The sequence below is a fragment of the Galeopterus variegatus genome, unplaced genomic scaffold, assembly GCF_000696425.1.
Source record: "Galeopterus variegatus unplaced genomic scaffold, G_variegatus-3.0.2 Scaffold1383, whole genome shotgun sequence".
In the NCBI taxonomy this organism is placed as follows: domain Eukaryota; kingdom Metazoa; phylum Chordata; class Mammalia; order Dermoptera; family Cynocephalidae; genus Galeopterus; species Galeopterus variegatus.
The window spans coordinates 394,877-400,941 of record NW_007727494.1 but is presented as its reverse complement, the minus strand read 5'-3'; the positions used below and the strand labels follow the sequence as shown (position 1 = coordinate 400,941).

General features: G+C 41.4%; 1 pseudogene; it reads left to right on the top strand.

The window, feature by feature from the left end:
* The first annotated feature begins 4,332 nt into the window (after positions 1–4,332).
* On the top strand, positions 4,333–5,580 carry LOC103593626 (annotated as a pseudogene).
* Positions 5,581–6,065: the final 485 nt, after the last annotated feature.

Genomic DNA, 6,065 nt, shown 5'->3' with positions numbered 1-6,065 from the left:
TCAGTGTGGCCTCGTACAAACTGCCATCTGTCCTCGTGACCTCATGTCCTCGTGTCCTCACGTGTGAGAGGCGGAGTAAGGTGCCCTACCAGGCTGAGCTTGTGCAGTACGGTCTTGGTCTTGTGTCTTCTCATCTCAGAAAGCCAGCCAGAAACACAGAGCTTCATTGAAATGCATTTACTTTTTACTTCATTTAAATTTATTTAATTTAGTTCTTTGTTGTCACATCTCTAAACCAAAAGCGTGACCCTAAAGAAATGCAACTGGTTCTTTAGCCAGCACATGGGAATTTCAATATGTGGTGTGGGACTCTTCCCTAGGAGGCCATCCTCGACGTTCTGCATCTTATTCTTTGGAATAGGTTTAAGAAACAGAAACAGGTTGAAGTGCTGTACAGGAAAAGTAGACGGTCCTTGATAACCAACTTCCTTTCTTAACAAAGAAATGACAAAACTCACATGGAGAAACAGATTTGTTGTCAATTGACTCATCTGTTTGTTCAACAAATAGACATTGAGGGCCAGTCCTGTGCTAGGCCCAGAGGTCTGTTTCCAAAAAGCAAACCCAAGGTTTTAAAGTGTCAGCATCCAAGATACTCACATCGTATGGGCTCAAGCTCAGGAAACAATTCCAAGCCAAGAGTTCTCAAAATGTTTGCATTATAATATCAACTTCACTAGAATATGTTCATTAACTTTATAGACAGCTACCTTCATTCATTCAAATATTTCAGTATTTATTTAAATGGACTAATGTTAAAAATGAATTACATTGCTAGCTATGACATACAAAGTATGTCTATGAAAGTATGCATGCACATAAAACTAAGTACGTAATATATGAATGTTACATAAAAAGTACATTGTCAAAGCCAGAGGGGAGGGAAGTTGCAGAAATTCGTATGGCTTAAAGAAAAAAGAGGACCAGACAGAAATAAAAATAGTTTATTAAAATGTAGCTCATCCCTAGATACTTTAAAATAATCAAGAGAAATGCTCATTAACCACTTGTATCTTAGTGAACTTAACACTACCATAGGTTTAACTGGATGAAAATTAAGTTAAAAAAAAATTGGGGGTGGGGGTGTGGGCGAGCTGACCAGTGTGGGCGTCCAAACCTCTGACCATGTTATAACAGCACGTTCTAACAAACTGAGCTAACTGGCCAGCCCCAAATTAAGTAAATATTAATGAAAAATATAAAAATTCATAACCGTGATTACCAATTCACATTTTATAATTGAGATTACTATATAACCCATGGGTCAACTTCCTAATAGCTGTTTGCGTTATGGAGCCTAGCTTTATTGACAGCTCTTCACACCAAAAAAGTTCATTCTCCCGACAAGAAAAATTAGAGAGAGAAAATTTGATACCCTGCTTTCCAGGCTTAAACACTCAGTAAGTATAATAACCACCATCACCCCATTACTGAGACACTGAAATAAGCTGAGAAAAAAAAAAAAAAGTCATGGAGTTTGCAAAAGAAGAAATAAAACTGTGTGTAGTTGCAGGATGACCTGTTTATCTTTATAGACTATCCCAAGTAATTACCCCACTCCCCTGCGGGCATTCCCCCCACTCTTCCCGCCCTTCCCACCCCCCCTTGGCCTGGGCACTGGCCTGGCCACGCCCACTCTGGGGTGTCGACTCCTCCCCCTGAGGCGCCTGGAGAGGCGGGGAGCGCGCACGCGCACCAGAACCCGTTTGGTCTCCGTGCGCAGCTGGGCTGTGGCCTGGTTACAGGGCCGTGTCCTGGGGTCCCGGGCCTGGTGAGCCATCGCCGCGCTGCGAGCGGAGGGTGGCGGGGACGAGGCCACCAGGGGAGGGCGGGAGCAGTTTTCTCGTCATCGTTCCAGGTTGAGTGTGTTCTTTGTCTACTTCCCTTACTGCTGACTTTTCCACCTGGAGACATGGTGGTGGGGCACGTCAGCGTCATCGTTGAGGTGGAAGAGCCCTCTGCAGTGCTTTGGGAGAGAGGTCTGCTGTGCTGGATTCTCTCGTCTATGCCACCCCCTCCTCAGTATTGCTCCTGAGAATATTAGTGTAGGGATGGTCCTCACTGTGTAAATTTACTTTCCCTAAATGTTAATGTAAACCTGCATACTGGATCTGGACCACTGGATTACTAGAATAGGCATTTTCATTTCTGTATCCTTGTATGTGATACCACAAAGCACCTATACGGATAAACAGTTTATTTGTCACGTTTTCCCCACTAGATTTCTCATTCCATGTATTCTTCAGGGAAGCCATAGAACACATCACAAGAGCTACAAGTTTCCTTTAACAACCAGAGAGTCACATGTTACTGGTAGGAACTTACACTTTTCAAATGTTTTTAAATTAGTAAAATAAAAATTAAGAAACCCCAATAAAATCTACTTTACTTCTAGAAGTTTTATTTATACACATTTTATGAAAAAATCACAATAATTGAGTTACTGGACAGGATCCTTGTTCACTCTACAGTTTGCATAAGAAACCTGTCAGCATGTAAAAATGTGATTTGTTTTTGGAAGCCATTTGATGTGAATAAAATGGATGGATCTGGCACCATCTCTATTGTATCTTCAGCATTAATATTTGTGCAGGTGCATCCTGACTTCAAAAGTAATATACTTAATTTAATATTGATTTAGAAACGTGAGCCTTTGCACAAAGTTTTGCGTCTCATGAGAACAAGTGGGAATTAAATTCTTGGAAAATTTCCAAATATTTTGAATAGAGAAAAGCTTTTGGAAAGCTAATAAAATCCAACATGTTTATCCAAATACACAAAACATTTATGAATATTTGTGTAAGGTATTATTTATACCTATTTAGTTATTCATTTTATACTTCAGTTATTTATTAAGTTGTTTAATTTGTGCCTTATTTCCAAAGAGGGATTTTTTTTTTTTTTTGTATTGAGGACAGCTAGAGCTTTATCTTTGTTTCTTTGCCTTTTAAAATTTTTGGTTGTAATTGATACACAATAATTGTACCTGTTTATGGGGTACAGTGCAGTGTTTCAATACATGTATGTATTATATAATGATCAAATCAAGGTAGTTAACATATGCATTACCTTAACATTTACTATTTGTCAGTGGTAATAACATTCAAGTTTGTCTTTTCTAGCTATCTTGAAATATACAATATTATTAACTATACTATTATTTATATATATTATTAGTTATCCTACTATGTAACAGAACACCAAAAATTATTCTATCTAACTGTTACTCTTCCCCATTGACCAGCCTCTCCCCACTCTTCTTCCTCTGTATCTTTCTCGCTGTTCCCTGCCTCCAGTAACCACTCTTCTGCTCTGTACTTCTATGAGAAGACCTTTTTTTAGATTCCACATGTGAGTGAGATAGTGTGTTGTCTTTTTGTGCCTGGCTAATTTCACTTAAAATAATGTTCTCCAGGTTCATCCCTGCTGCCAGAAATGACAGGATTTTATTCTTTTTTATACATAAACAGTATTCCATTGTGTATGTAAATCACGGTTTCTTTATCCATTCATCCATCCACTGATGGACATTTAGGTTGATTCCATCTCTTGGCTGTTGGGAATAGCTGCAATAAAAATGGGAGTACAGTTGTTTGAGTTCTTTGTATATTCCGGATATCAATCCCTTGTTGGATGCATAGTTTGCAAATATTTTCTCCTATTCTGTAAGATGTCTTTTTGCTTTGTTAATTGTTTCTTTTGGTGTAGAGAAGATTTTTAGTTTGATATAATCCCATTTGTTTGTTTTTTCTTTTGTTGCCTGTGCTTTTGGGGTCATATTCATAACACCTGGGCCCAGTCCTATTTCCTGAAGCATTTCCCCTATGTTTTCTTTTAGGAGCTTTATAGTTTCAGGTCTTATATTTAAGTCTGTCATCCATTTTGAGTTGATTTTGGGATGGTGAGAGGTATGGATCTAGTTTCATTCTTTTACTTATGGATGCCCACTTTTCACAGCACCGTTTATTGAAGAGGCAGTCTTTTCCCCAATATATGTTCTTTTTGCCTTTGTCAAAGATCAGTTGGCTCTGAGTCTGTGGTTTGATTTCTGGGTTCTTTATTCAGTCCCATGGGTCTGAGTGTTTGCTTTTATGCCAGTATCATGCTTTATAGGTAACTGTAACTTTGTAGTGTAGTATAAAGTACAGCTTCCAGTAAGAAAACAAGTAACCCAATTAAAAAATGGACGAAGAGGTCCCGGGCGTGCATGAGGCGGCTGCAGCCCCTGCCTGTGGAGCTGCTGGTCCGGCGGGCGGGGATGTGACCCCGGGTCTTGCCTGCCTGCCTCGGGTGTCACGTCAGCTCCCGTGTCAGTGGCCTCAGCACACACCGATGGTGGGATCTGGCCGCGTGTGGGGCCCGGAGCCCCCGTGCTTTCTGGAGGCCTTTGGGTGGTTGTGGCAGGTACAGAGCCGCCTGGGTAGCAGCTCCTCGGCCTCGGTGGATGTATCAGGTGTGCTGCTGCAGCAATCCTGGCTCACCCCCCCGGCGCCCTCAAGCAGTTCTTGCCACCAGGAACCACTGGGGCTGCGGCCTCAGTCGCTGAGTATGGTTTCCGCAAAGAGAGGGCAGCGGTGGAGCAGTTGCAGGGTCACAGAAACATTGTGAGTTTGTATGGAGTCTTTACAATCCACCTCTCTCCAAATGTGCCATTGCACTGTCTGTTGCTTGAACTCCTGGATGTCAGTGTTTCAGTGTTGCTTTTGTATTCCAGTAACCAGGGTTGTTCCATGTGGATGATACAGCATTGTGCCAGAGATGTTCTGGAGGCCCTTTCTTTTCTTCATCATGAGGGTTATGTCCATGTGGACCTCAGACCACATAATATATTGTGGACTGCAGAGAATGAATGTTTTAAACTCGTTGACTTTGGACTTAGCTTCAAAGAAGGCAGTCAGGATGTAAAGTATATTCAGACAGATGGGTATAGGGCTCGAGAAGCAGAACTACAGAATTGCTTGGCCCAGGCTGGCCTGCAGAGTGATACAGAATATACCTCAGCTGTTGATCTGTGGAGCCTGAGAATCATTTTACTGGAAATGTTCTCAGGAATGAAACTGAAACATACAGTTAGATCTCAGGAATGAAAGGCAAACAGTTCTGCTATTATTGATCACATTGCCAGTAAAGCAGTGGTGAATGCCACAATTCCAGCCTAGCATGTAAGAGAACATGCTTCATGATGATCCAAGCAAAAGAATTCCTGCTGAAATGGCGTTGTGCGGCCCATTCTGTAGCATTCCTTTTGCCCGTCATATTGAAGATCTGGTGATGCTTCCTACTCCAGCGCTAAGACTGCTGAATGTGCTAGATGATGATTATCTTGAGAATGAAGAATATGAAGATGTTATAGAAGATGTAAAAGAAGAGTGTCAAAAATATGGATCAGTGGTATCTCTGCTTGTTCCAAAGGAAAATCCTGGCAGAGGACAAGTTTTTGTTGAGTATGCAAATGCTGGTGATTCCAAAGCTGCTCAGAAATTACTGACTGGAAGGATGTTTGACGGGAAGTTTGTTGTGGCTACGTTCTAACCACTGAGTGCCTACAAGAGGGGATATCTGTATCAAACCTTGCTTTAATCAGTAACCTAAGGACTATTTCCTGTTTCTTCTCTTCCATTTCCTATTGTATTCCACATCTGAATGCATGTCATAGAGAATATAATTATTTTTATTTTTTTATTTATTTTTTATTTTCCTTTTTTTGCCTTTTTCTCGTGACCGGCAACGGGATCGCAACCCTCGGTGTTGCCCCCGCACCTTGCTCAGCCAGTGAGCGGCTGGTCTGTATGTGGGATCCGAACCCTCGGCGGGAGCGCCACCGCGCTTCCCAAGTGGCACACTGTAGCAGTGCGCCACCGGGCCGGCCCTAGAGAATATAATTAACAGATTTGTCAGGGTTGGTGGCATCACTTACAGATTATTCCTTTATGTTGTCAGGTGGTTCTTATTGTCGATATTTATAGCTGGCACTGGATGCTCTCAGTAACGTTAAGTAATTGTCAAACAGCATTTACTTACTGTATTCTTAACACTGAGTTGTGAATTTTTTTACAAGAATACTG